This window comes from Gossypium arboreum, chromosome 3 (assembly GCF_025698485.1).
Source record: "Gossypium arboreum isolate Shixiya-1 chromosome 3, ASM2569848v2, whole genome shotgun sequence".
In the NCBI taxonomy this organism is placed as follows: Eukaryota; Viridiplantae; Streptophyta; class Magnoliopsida; order Malvales; family Malvaceae; genus Gossypium; species Gossypium arboreum.
Genome location: NC_069072.1, coordinates 96,928,090 through 96,942,414, shown reverse-complemented (window position 1 = coordinate 96,942,414; position 14,325 = coordinate 96,928,090). Strand labels below are relative to the sequence as shown.

The following is a 14,325-nucleotide window of genomic DNA, read 5'->3' as shown; positions in this document are numbered from 1 at the left end:
GTGATTCAAATACTTGAGGATATGCTTCAATGTTGTGTTCTGGAGCTCGAAGGTAACTTGGAGAGATTTCTACCTTAGTTGAATTTGCATACAACAATAGTTATCAATCGAGCATTAAGATGGCACCTTGTGAGGCTTTATATGGTCGAAAGTGTCGAACTTCATTATACTAGACTGAGCTCAGTGAGAAAAACCTTTTTGAGGTTGATTTGATGCGAGAAATAGAAGAAAAGGTTAAACTGATGCGAGACAGTTTGAAAGCAACTTCAAATTGACAGAAACCCTATACGGATTTGAAAACAAAAAGACATCGAATTTCAATTCGGTGACAAACTATTTTTGAAGGTATCGCCCTGGAAGAAAGTTATTCATTTTGGTCGTAAATGAAAGCTTAGTCCGATGTTTATTGGGCCATATGAGATCATTGAGAGAATTGGGCCAGTAGATTATGAACACCCCTTACCCGTACCCAAGGCCGGGGTAAGATACGAGGCATTACTGAACACATACACTGTCATTCATACAAAAAAATTGGGCTAATAAAATTTTTTCTTTAAAACAACTTCATTCATACATGCACAAATTATCCCTAATAAGGGCCTACGAGGCCCAAAATAGCCATAAAAAAAGATCGGGACTAAATCAAGAACTTTTAGAAAATTTTAGGAAAGTTCCCTAATACAGAGCCACATGCCCGTGTGCTCTCCACACGTCCATGTCCATCGGCCATTTAACTCTCTGACTATGAAGTCCGCATCAATTTAGTGTCACATGGCTGTATCACACGGCCGTGTGGCCAGACCGTGTAGTCAATTATAATTAAATGAATTTTTCATAAAAAGGTGTAGACTTCACACGGCCAGATTACACACCCATGTGGGTAGGCCGTGTCCCTCACATAGGCCAAGACACATGCCCGTGTCTTAGCACGTGTGTTTACTACTAAGCATACTTACTTGCAAAATTAGGGTGTAGGGGGCACACGGCCATTCAACAAGCCCGTGGGGTAGACCTTGTGTCACACACGGTCTAGGCACATACCCATGTGTCTACCCGTGTGGACCATTTAAAGGCTATTTTCCAAGCCATTGGTCACCCTTTTTACATCCATACACACTCATATATCTCACGGACACTTAACATGGTATATAATTACACTTAAACATCCTTGGTGTGGTTCATATATTACACTTGTTCAAGTTACACTTCTTGTATTGGGGTTATCATTAGCACATTCCACATTTCATACTTAGGCCATGATATAACCACATACCATTTTATGCCATAACATTCTCAAGTTATTTGGCCTTATTTTACACATCCATTCATGCTAGACTATACAATTACATCACAAGAAACATTTAAACTTGAACATGTATATTTAGTAGGGTTACAACCTATATCAGTATGAGCCACATCTCATGGCCATATACAAAATGAATTAGCATATCTTCATAAGCCATTTCTTTGGCTGACCAAATGACATATATAACAAAATGATAAAAAACCCTATACATGCCATTATATCAAAATGAATGTTTCTTTATACAAAAAGGAGACTTGTTAATAGTGTGATCAAGGCTCCCACTGTCTTCCAAGCTCCACGAGTCCACGAGTTCTATAAAATAGGGAAAAATGAAATGGGGTAAGCATTGACATGTTTAGTAAGTCCATATAAAGGAAAGTAAATTTACTGGTTATTTTAACATACAACCACATTAAATAGGTAATCCATCAAGTATAGAATATTCTCCCTAACACATGTACTCAATCATCAAGTTAGACACACAGTAATATATGATAGTAAACAATTAGTAGATGAGCTCATCATAAAAAAAATTTCAATTCCACTTCTCATACTAATCCTGTTGAATTATTTGGAATATCAATGGATATTCTTTAGTACACTTATGGCGTACTAAATCATTTATCATTGATTCATATTAGTGACCTTTTCAACTAGCGCACTCCCGTGAACCTCATTCTTTTACAACGAGATTACCAGTCCACCCTAAATCCCCTACAATGACAAATACTCTAATGAGCTCGGATCTGAATTTACCTAGCCTAGGCTAAATTCGGATCCTAATTCAGATTACTCGTCCAGGCTAAATCTATGACATCCCTAAATTGTCCCTAGTTGGAAAGTGATTTCGGGACCATAAAACCGAGTCATAAAAACAATTAACCGTTATTTTCTATGCTTATTGTGCATGAACATGCATGTGTGAAAATTTCAATCTTTAATTTGTTCATTTGAATGTGAATTTATTTAATAGGACTTATGTGAGACAATTGTGAAATGTGATAGGTAATTTTAAATGTGGTCCATTCATGCATATATTCAAAAAAATGTGGACTTGCATGCCAAAATACCCTTTTTGGGATAGTGGCCGGCCATGATATAGATTAATAATGATAATATGTATTTTTCTATTAACATTTTTAGTTTACAAATTGTATTATTGAATAAAGAGTAATAAAATATTGGGTGAGTGGGAGGAGAAACCAAAGTTGGTTCATCCTTTCTCCACCATTTGCCGAAACTTGAGGTGAGGAAGAAGAAAAAAATCCTTGTTTGATATTCGGCTTGGATAATGTTTAGAAAGAGGTAAGTACTTTGAAATTCTTGAAAATTTATGTATAATTTAGGTGATTTGTTCAAATTCTATTCATTCCATGGATTAAATTTTTGGTTGTTTGGAGGTTTGATATTCGGCCAAGTAGTTTGAAACTCTTGATAAATTTTTTTTATGTCATTAAAATGGATGGTATTATAGGATATGATGAGTGATAAATTGTTTTTTTTAACTTGAAGGTTGAGATTAGTGTATGTTTAGAGGGAGGTGCCGAATGTTTTAATGAATAAAATGAGTAATTGAGGTTATAACATTCGGTTAAGTATTATGTGTGCTAGCAAATTTGGTATATTGTATAGTTGTAAATTGTCTTGTATTAGATACTTTTTGAAGGATAGTAAATGGTTAATTAAGATGTTGTTGGGGAAATTTTAGTTTAGCAAATGTTAAAGCATTCGGTATTTCTTATAATAATGTATAAGATTAGGAATTATGGTAAGTGAGCTGTGATCTTATAGGAGCAAGATAGAATCGGCTATTTAGGTATTGGAGTGATTCGGTCATTGTTTGGCATAGGTGAAACCATTATGAAATTGCTACTTTGATCTTGGAATGAAAATTTTAATTGGAGGTTAAATTTGTTTGGTTAGGGCCGAATAGGGTTTATAAGTTAATGGTATGCTATATATATATATATATATATATAGTTAAATTTGTGTATATGAAAGCGTGGTAAGTAATGTGAATTTTTGTTTGTGCATGCGAATTAGGTATTGGTATAATAAGCATAAAAGTTAGTCATGGCATATTTTATAAACATATTATGCATTGAAGTTATATGATTGTCAAATGTGACTATTAAAGAAGTAATGTTGAATAAGTAATTAAAGAAATTCATTTGTTTTAATTATGCTCATGAGCAAAAAGGATCTAAATCAGATAAGGGAAAGGAGAAAGCAATCGACTAGCCTATCCGCAGTTGTTCAAATAAATCCGAGGTAAGTCTTTGAGTAATGGAACTTAGCTTAAGATTTGATAAACGATGATATATATTTATATGAACATAATAAATAAAATGTGACCCAATGGTTCTACTTGAATTACATATTGAAATAAATAAGTTTCTAGCATATAAGTTTAGTTATAATGAAGAATGATATGGAATACGGGTAAAGATGGGACTATGAATTGGTGTAATTACCTATAGTAAAATGATAAGGAATAAGTTACTTCTATGAGCCTTAGCCGATTGGTTATTAGAAAAGTGATATTTAAATTATGATTTGTATGTGATAATAAGAAGTACTTATATATGATGATATGTTTTAAACTCAAATGGTAAGCTCTTAAGTGTTTGGACTTGGAAATTTTAGAGCAAATTGTAATAATCTGCTTAGGACAGTAGCAGTAGCGTGATTATTGAAAATCACCATAAATTGATGGAGTGGAATTAGAGACTGAATAAAATATGAAATCAAAGATCAATGAGTCTAGTTTCTTATAAAATAAACAGTGCAAGCAAAGGAATTTCCTATAGAGAGATATTTTAAGTTGTGTGTGACAGTGTCAGAATGAATCTGAAATCCCCTGCTCTGTTTTTAGAAAATCATTATAAATAGTACAAATATTTTTATAAGATAAAATTTATATTCTTAGACTCCTTAATGAGTCTAGTTTCAAATGAAATGAACAAGAACATATTTTGAAATCTTTACAATGAGAAATTTGATTCATAGTGAAGAGTGGTCAGTATAGTCAAACAGTGAAATAGGGGAAATTTTAAGAAAATTCTGGTTTTGATTGGCCAAACCAAAAATCCTGAAAATTTTATGGATAGAAGATATATGAGTCTAATTTCGGGAAAAATTTACGGCACTTCATTTGGAGTTTTGTAGCTCCAGTTACAAATAATTTAATGATTATTGCTCAAGAAAATAGCTTGTAGTGAATCTGTGATTTTGTTGTAAACATTGATGAAACTAATTGAGTTGCTTATAAGCTATTGCTGAATTGATGTACAAGATAAATATATAGGTGGTGAGGCCAAAATGGCTAAAATTTAAATGTGTGCAAGTTATCCGAATGGCTATTTTATAAACGTAAGCAACGATATGTAATATGTGTTGATAGTTTTATAAATTGAAGGTGTGGTGACTTATATGTTGTTTAGCGAATGGTCATCATGAGAAGAATGTAAGTCATGTGTGTATTTTCTTATTTAGTTGGAAGTTTATTGAAAAGGATATATATATATATATATGTGTGTGTGTTAAAGTCAAATGATATTATGACATGAAGTTAAGGTACATGCTATATGCTTATATTCGAATGAGGTTAATGAATTACAATGGTGATAGTTTGTGTGAAATGTGGTAACATGTGATTAAATATACATGGAATTTGGAAAGTATCCGGGTTAAGACTCGCTAACTACGTGATGTGGCTTATGGCTCTTGTGAAATGAGACTAGCTATATTGAGATACGAATACGTTCGAATGAAGTGATACCTTATTAATGTGTTTCCGTGTTGGAAAAATCGAAGGTATGTGAATTGATGTGTATACAACTTTGTGAATTAACTATGATGATATATCCGGGCTTAAAGTCCCGCAGGCTTGGTACTGGTAACTGGATTCGAAATTTTTTTAAAACCTAGCAGGCCATGGCTAAGTGCCTTGAATTATTTCAAACCGAAGACCATTTGTATATCTTTAAGATAAGGATTTAATTAGTTTCATAAAAATTTACTAATTTGAGTTGTATTCGGCAGGATGTGAAAATACAAGGTATGGATTGCGTTTGGTCATTTATGTATATGTGATAAGGAATATGTTTGGCCCTTTATATACGTATACGAAACTTTAATACTTGTCATGATTTGATTATTTGAAATATTAATGTGAATATGAACTAAAGAACTAAGCTCCTAAATACATATATACAATTATGTATGTGCACGAAATGAGTGCATATGATTAAGTGGTTAGAGGTATTGAAAGATTGAATTGGTAATTGGTAACTATGGAAACGGTAAGTGTACAAAGGTTAAGTATATGGTAAGTGATACTTACTTGCTATGTGAACTCAATTTCGTTTGTATTACAAATGCACTTGGGGAATCACTTATGAGATGGTTATAATGTAACACCCCGTACCCGAGACCGTTGCCGGAGTCAGACACGAGGGGTTCGCAGACTTAAATCACTTATTTGCACAGTCCATTTTAAATTTCCAGATGAGCTGGCTAACTGCGTCACTGTCACCTTAAAACTCATATCTCGAGTTTCAAAACTCGAAAACCAATTCCGTAAATTTTTTCTGAAACTATACTCATATGTACATCTACAAAATATTTTTCTAGAATTTTTGGTCGAGCCAATTAGTACATTTTATTAGTTAAAGTCTCCCCTGTTTCAGGGTTCGACTATACTGACCTTTGCGCATTACAACTTGGATATCTCCCTGTACAGGGATTCAATACTGATTCTGTTTGTTTCTATAGAAACTAGACTCGAAAAGGAATCCGTACATATATTGTATGACTTCTAATTATCTCTGGTTAATTTATAATGAATTTCCAAAGTCGGAACAGGGAATCCAGAAACTGTTCTGGCCCTGTTTTACGAAAACTTAAATATCTCATAATATACTGTTCATATGATCATTTCGTTACTTTCCTATGAAAATAGATTCATCAAGGTTCGATTACATAATTTATTCACTATTTAATTCCATTCCTACTATTTTTAGTGATTTTTCACATTCACGTCACTACTGCTATCAGCATCTATTTTTAAGGTAGACTTTACCTATTAAGTAGTTTCCATGATTCAACTAACCCTTTAGCATATATAGCACAAAGTATGATCGTGATTAACCATTCCAATGGCCAATCATTGCCAAGCACATCCACACCTCTCAATAACCATATACATACAAAATGATTATAACATTATGCTCAAAAATATATACAAACCATTTTCGCATGGCTATCCAAATTTGTACAATACCGAAAGGTACATGACCAACATCAAAAAGGGTAGTCCTATACATGCCATTTCAAAGTTCAACCAAAAGTGTACCAAAAGGGGCTTTGATAGTGTGGACGACTTCGACTTCGACAATCTCGAGTCCGATGGTGACGAACCAAAATCTATAAAAGCAGATTCAAAGAAACGGAGTAAGCATTTAATGCTTAGTAAGTTTTGAGCCATGAAATTAGACACAACTAAAGTGTAGCATTCATATGGCTAAACGGATAATTTCATATGCAAAAATTCTCAGTATCATACTTACTTCACATTACCAACCCTTATATTCATACACAAAAGATCAACTTAGCCAAAGGCCGGTAGCTCATTTATCGACTGAGCGAATACTAATTGTAAGGGATCAACTAAATCAATGCATATACGAGACATACCTCATTGCTGGGATTTTACGAGCATATTAATTGAAACTATTACAGCAAGGTCACTCATTCCCAAGCCAAGTACCTTCGGGAGTTAACCGGATATAGCTACTCGCTCGAATGCCTTCGGGACATAGCCCGGATATAGTAACTCGCACCAATGCCTTCAGGACTTAGCCCGGATAAAGTAACTCGCATAAATGCCTTCGGGACTTAACCCGGATATAGTAACTCGCACAAATGCCTTCGGGACTTAACCCGGATATAGTAACTCGCACAAATGGCTTCGGGACTTAGCCCGGAACTAGTCACTAGCGCAAATGCCTTCGGGACTTAGCCCGGTTATCATCCGAATCTTCACGCACATATCAATAAATCATGACACATTTATATCTCATTTTCATAATTAGAGTTCAAACACAAGTCACGTATTAAGCATTAACATTTTCAGCTCAAGAGCTACATACAAAGGGCATGATTTTGATTTGCTTATAACATAATCTAATCGAATCATAATCTAAGTTTCATTACTCGAAAACTTACCTCGGATGTTGCCGAACGATTTCGGCGGCTATTCGATCACTTTTTCCTTTCCCTTATCCAACTTTGGTCCTCTAAGCTCTTGAGCTAATTCAAACAAATTTAACTTATTAAAGTCTCATTATGCTAGCTTATGCCCGAACATGACAATGAATTTGATGGGTCATATGGCCATCTCTAGTTCAAATACAAAATGGTCATAGGCATTTTTAATCACATTGAGCAATTTAGTACAATTAATCAAACATTTCCTCATGTGCACCTTTATGACCAAATACACACATCATTAACCTAATATCAATTAACTAAGCACTTAACAAATTCTCCTTGAGCCGATTGTCTAAGTCAAGATAGGATCATCATTATGCTTACCTATAGCCGAATGTACAACATCAATCTATGCATTCATTCGTGTGGCCGAACATGCATGTCTATGTTGAGGCCGATTGCATACTTAATACATTCTACAAGTATGGTCACTTGTATTGACCAAATACCATTTTGTTTCAAGTTCAAAACTTGGCTAATACAAATATATGCGCTATTAAAGCATCCTCTCCATTCCATCAATTCAACACATGCATTACTCATTAATATACAAAATTATATTCGGCCTTAGCACACCTCTTGCTGCCCGAATTTTTCTCCATCTAGCAACATTTTATGTACTATGCCGAACCAAAAAGATCAAACACCTAGCTTAATCATTTCCAAAACACTTAACCGGCCTTTGACCAAGATTTTAAACAAAGTCTATGTTCGGCTATCACACATATGGGCATTATTAGTTCAAAGTTTTAACAAGATTAATTTCTTTGATCTTAACCTAAATGACAACCCCCATTGTTCATCTAGATTTAGCATGAAACAAACACCAACCAAGAAAACAACACCCATGGCCGAGTATCATCTTCATCACATAGCAAGATTTAAACCATGGGCTAGGTAGAACTCAAACTAACATAAAAAATATGCATGAATCTCATGGAACAACATCAAACTTACCTTAACCTAGCTACAAGCATGGCTGAATCTCTTCAACATTTCCTCCTTTCTTTCCTTTTGAATTTCGGTCAAGAAGAATGAAAAAGGATGGACATTTTTTTTTCTTTGTTTTCATCATTTTCCTTTTTCCATTTCTTTATTACTAGCTTTTTATTTTATTGTTTCCTACATACCATATTAGCACACCATGCTTAAAATATGCTATGCCCCATAGCATGGCCGGCCACTAGCTCAAATATTGGGCAATTTGACATGCAAACCCACCATTTCTATAACATGCATTAATAGGCCACTTTACATTTGCCTAGCACATTTCTAAATTTTCTCATATAAGTCCTATTTACTAAAATTCACCTACAATTAAACAAAATTCAAATATAAAATTTTCACACATGTATATATACATATAATAAGCATCAAATATGACAGCTAATTATTTTTATGACTCGGTTTTGTGGCCCTGAAACCACTTCCCGACTAGGGTCACATTAGGGCTGTCACAACTCTCCCCCACTTAAGAAATTTTTGTCCCCGAAAATCTTACCGGTAAATAGGTTTGGGTATCGCTCTTTCATAGAGTTCTCGGGTTCCCAAATAGGTTCTTCCATCCCGTGTTTGAGCCATAACACTTTTACTAATGGAAACCCTTTTGTTTCGCAACTCTTTCACTTCACGAGCTAGGATACGAATCGTTTCTTCTTCATAACTCATATCGGATTGAATTTCAACCTCTGATGGATTAATTATGTGTGATGGATCAGATCTATAACATCGAAGCATCGAAATATGAAAGACGTCGTGAATCTTTTCAAGTTCAGGGGGCAAAATCAATCTATACGTAACTGGACCAATTCGTTCGGATACTTTATATGGCCCTATGAACCTTGGACTTAGTTTGCCTTTACGGCCAAATCTGAGTATCTTTTTCCAAGGTGAGACCCTAAGAAACACTTTGTCTCCCACCTGTTACTCAATATCTCTTCGTTTTAAATCCGCATACGACTTCTGATGATCTGATGCTGCCTTCAGACTTTCACGAATTATTCTTACTTTCTATTCAGCATCTTTAATCAAATCCACTCCGAAAATTTTACTTTCACCGAGCTCGGTCCAAAACAATGGTGTACGGCATTTACGACCGTACAAAGCCTCGTAAGGTGCCATCTTAATACTTGATTGAAAACTGTTGTTGTAAGCGAATTCAATCAAAGGTAAATACCGCTCCCATGAACCACTAAACTCAAGGATGCAACATCTCAACATATCCTCAAGTATCTGAATTATCCGCTCGGATTGACCATCGGTTTGGGGGTGAAAAGCGGTGCTAAAATGCAACTTGGAACCCAAAGCTTCTTGCAATTTCTTCCAAAATCGTGAGGTGAATCTCGGATCTCTATCCGACACAATAGAAGTAGGTACCCCGTGTAATCTCACAATCTGAGAGACATACAATTCAGCTAGTTTATCCATTGAAAAATCTGTGCGTACGGGGATAAAGTGAGCCGACTTAGTCAGTCTATCAACAACAACCCAAATCGCATCTTTCTTACTTGCTGACACTGGCAACCCAGATACAAAATCCATCGTGACTCGATCCCATTTCCATTCAGGTATCATGATCGGCTGAAGTAAACCAGTAGGCACTTGATGTTCCGCTTTCACTTGCTAACATACTAAGCACTTCGAGACAAAATCGAAAATGTCTCGTTTCATACCATGCCACCAAAACTGACGTCTTAGGTCGTTGTACAATTTCGTACTCCCTGGGTGAATTGACGTTCGGCTACAATGAGCTTCGTTAAGAATCATCGAAATGAGTTCTAAATTTCTTGGAACACACAAACGATTTCTGAACCTCAAACAATCGTCATCATCAACTTGAAACTCTGATTCCATATTCGGAACACATTCGGCCCGTTTTGCAACCAATTCATCATCAACTTTCTAAGCTTCACGAATTTGATGAATCAACAATGGTTTGGCCTTTAATTCTGCCACTAACACATTGTCGGATAGAATAGACAAGTGTACATTCATCGTCAGAAAAGCAAAGCAAGATTTACGACTTAAGGCATCCGCAACCACATTAGCCTTTCCCGGGTGATAGTCAATAACAAGTTCATAATCCTTCAACAACTCGAGCCAACGTCTTTGTCGTAGATTTAAGTCTCTTTGAGTCATCAAATATTTGAGACTTTTGTGATCCGAAAATACATGGCACTTCTCACCAAATAAGTAATGTCGCCATATTTTCAAAGCAAATACGATGGCAGCTAATTCGAGATCTTGGGTCGGATAATTTTTCTCATGTGGCTTTAATTGTCTTGACGCATAGGCCACAACTCGACCTTCTTGCATCAATACGCAACCCAACCCAAGTAGGGAGGCATCACTATAAATGACAAACTCCTTGCCTAATTCGGGTTGCACTAGAATTGGAGCTTCAGTCAAATAAGTTTTCAGTTGGTCAAAACTTTTCTGACATTTTTCCGTCCATTCGAACTTAACATCTTTTTGAAGTAGCTTCGTCATTGGTGTGGCTATCATCGAGAAACCTTTTACAAACCGTCGGTAGTAACCGGTAAGTCCCAAAAAGCTCCGAACCTCAGTAATATTTCTCGGAGGCTTCCAGTTAAGTATGGCTGAAATTTTGCTCAGGTCAACTCGAATACCCGTTGCGGATACCACATGACCCAAGAAGCTAACCTCTCTTAACCAGAACTCACACTTACTAAACTTAGCATATAATTGCTTATCTCGTAAAATCTGCAACACTAATCCCAGGTGTTCAGCATGATCGGTTTCATTTCTCGAATAAACCAAAATATCATCGATAAACACGACTACAAACCGATCCAAATACGGTCTGAAGATCCGATTCATCAAATCCATAAATACCGCAGGGGCACTAGTGAGCCCAAACGGCATCACTAAGAACTCATAGTGACCGTATCTCGTTTTAAAAGTAGTTTTGGGTATATCCGAATCTCGAATTCGCAATTGGTAATAACCCGATCTCAAATCTATCTTTGAAAACACTGAGGCTCCCTTTAGTTGATCAAACAAATCGTCAATACGTGGCATCGGATATTTATTCTTTATTGTCACCTTATTCAGCTGACGATAGTCGATGCACAACCTCATGGTTCCGTCCTTCTTTTTCACAAACAATACTGGTGCACCCCAAGGTGAGAAACTTGGGCGAGCGAAACCTCTATCCGTCAATTCTTGCAACTGAGCTTTCAACTCCTTTAATTCCGTTGGTGCCATACGATACGGAGTTATCGAAATCGGCATAGTCCCAGGTACAAGCTCAATACCAAACTCTACCTCCCGAACAGGTGGTATACCAGGTAATTCCTCGGGAAAAACATCCAGGTATTCACAAACCACCGGCACAGATTTGGGTTTCTTTTCTAACTCTTTGTCATCAAGTACATACGCAAGGTATGCTTTGCATCCCTTTCTTACATATTTCTGGGCCAACATTGATGATATTACAGCTGGTAACCCCTTTAAGTCCGTAGACTCAACTCGGATTATCTCGTTATTTGCGCACCTCAAATCAATAGTCTTGCTTTTCCAATTCACAACCGCATCATGCACAGTCAACCAATCTAAACCGAGGATAACATCAAATTCATCAAACGGCAAAAGCATCAAGTCCGCCGGAAAACAGGAACCTCGAATTACTAGGGGACATTTCTTACACACTTTATCGACAAGCACGTAACGACCCAAGGGAATTGACACTCGAATTACGAACTCACTAGACTCAATAGGTAAAGTCTTACTGGATGCTAAGGTTTCACATATATAAGAATGAGTAGAACCAGGGTCAATCAAAGCAATCACATTAGTATCAAAGAGGGTAAAAGTACCGGTAATAACATCTGGCGAGGAAGCATCCTCGCGTGCGCGTATAGCGTAAGCTCTAGCAGGAGCACGAGCCTCAGATCTGGTGGTAGCATCTCTAGATCCTCTCTGACCGCCACTAGCATTGCCCGTATTCCTAGATGGTCTACCCCGAGCAGTAGTAGCACTAGGCTTCCCACTCTGATTTACGTTGTGTTCAGACAATCTCGGGCAATCTCTAATAAAGTGGTCAGCTGACCCGCACTTGTAATGTAACACCCTGAACCTGAGACCATCGCCGGTGTCGGACACGAGGGGTTAACGAGACAAATCCTCTTAAAGTACCGACCAATTTGGCATTTCCGGACAGGCTGGAAAACTGCATCACTGTCGTCTTAAAAATCATATCTCGAGTTTCAAAACTCGGAAACTGATTCCGTAAATTTTCCCTGAATTTAGACTCATATATCCATCCATGAATTTATTTCTAGAATTTTTGGTCGGGCCAATTGGTACAGTTTATTAGTTAAAGTCACCCATGTTACAGGGGTCGACTACACTGACCTTTGCGCGTTACAACTTGAATATCTCTCTGTACAGGGCTTTAATACGGGTGCCGTTTATTTCTAATGAAACTAGACTCAAAATGGAATCTGCACATATAAGGCATAACTTCTAATTCTTTCTGGATAATTTATAGTAAATTTTCAAAGTGGCAACAGGGGACCCAGAAACCGTTCTGGCCCCGTCTCACGAAATCTCGAATATCTCTTAAAATACGGCTCATATGGTCGTTTCGTTTCATCCATATGAAAATAGATTCATCAAGGTTCAATTTCATAATTTATTCACTATTTAATTCTACTTCTACTATTTTTAGTGATTTTTCCATCTCACCTCGCTGCTGCTGGCAGCATCTGTTACTAAAGCAAACAATGACTATTTCATAATTCTTCCATGGCCAACTATTTCATCATACGTAATGCAACTATGGCCACCTTATCAAAATTAAGGTTTCTAAGGCTCGTGACCATAGGTTTTAGAATCACACTCAACCGACCACATAGGCCATTTTCGCATGGCTTAAAGTTTACAACCCACAATTCAACAAAACAAAATAGCCTATACATGCCAAATGTTCTCCTAGTTCAACTACGAAGACAATACCAAAAGATTTCCAGCCGGTGTGATGACTTCAACGACGGTTCCGAGCATGCAAACGATACGAGTCCAAGAGACCTAAAATGGGTGACAAGAAAACACCGAGTGAGTTTATAACTCAGTAAGTCATAAGCATTCATCAACCAACCATTAATAAAATTATCACAACATGAAACGATAAACGAGGCTAGGTACTCCATCCATATCGAAACTATACTATAATTCCTCGGACCTTTCGGTTCAATCTCATACCAAGTCATACATCCACATTTCATATTCTATACAATAAGATATTTGAGGCATTTTCACACACCAACTCATTTTCACCACAATCATACAATTGCAATCATCACATAGATTTAAAGTTTACCAAGCTCAACCCCGAGCATGAACATATTGCCTATTCGTCATGAGCTCAAGGTACTTACCTGATCCGCTGTCCGGGATTAACTCGGTAATGTCGCGCACTCAGTGCCAATTGTAATGCAAGAGCATATAGTGAATCCGCACACTTAGTGCTATATACATTCAGCTCGCACACTTAGTGCTATATAATCAAACTCGCACACTTAGTGCTGTACAATTTTAAACCCGCACACTTACTGCCAATCTTGTCACCGTGTCCATTTATACCCGCACACCTAGTGCCGAGACCAATACCTTATGCATTTTGCTGCCTTTATACATTCAACAATGGCATCACTCCATACACATACATTTCCATTTACACATCAACTCATTTAAACACATTTACATATATATTATGATCATTC

General features: G+C 36.6%; 1 pseudogene; it reads right to left on the bottom strand.

Moving 5' to 3' along the window:
* Window positions 1–14,325, bottom strand: part of LOC128290584 (uncharacterized) — a 40,522-nt pseudogene that overhangs the window by 8,505 nt on the left and 17,692 nt on the right.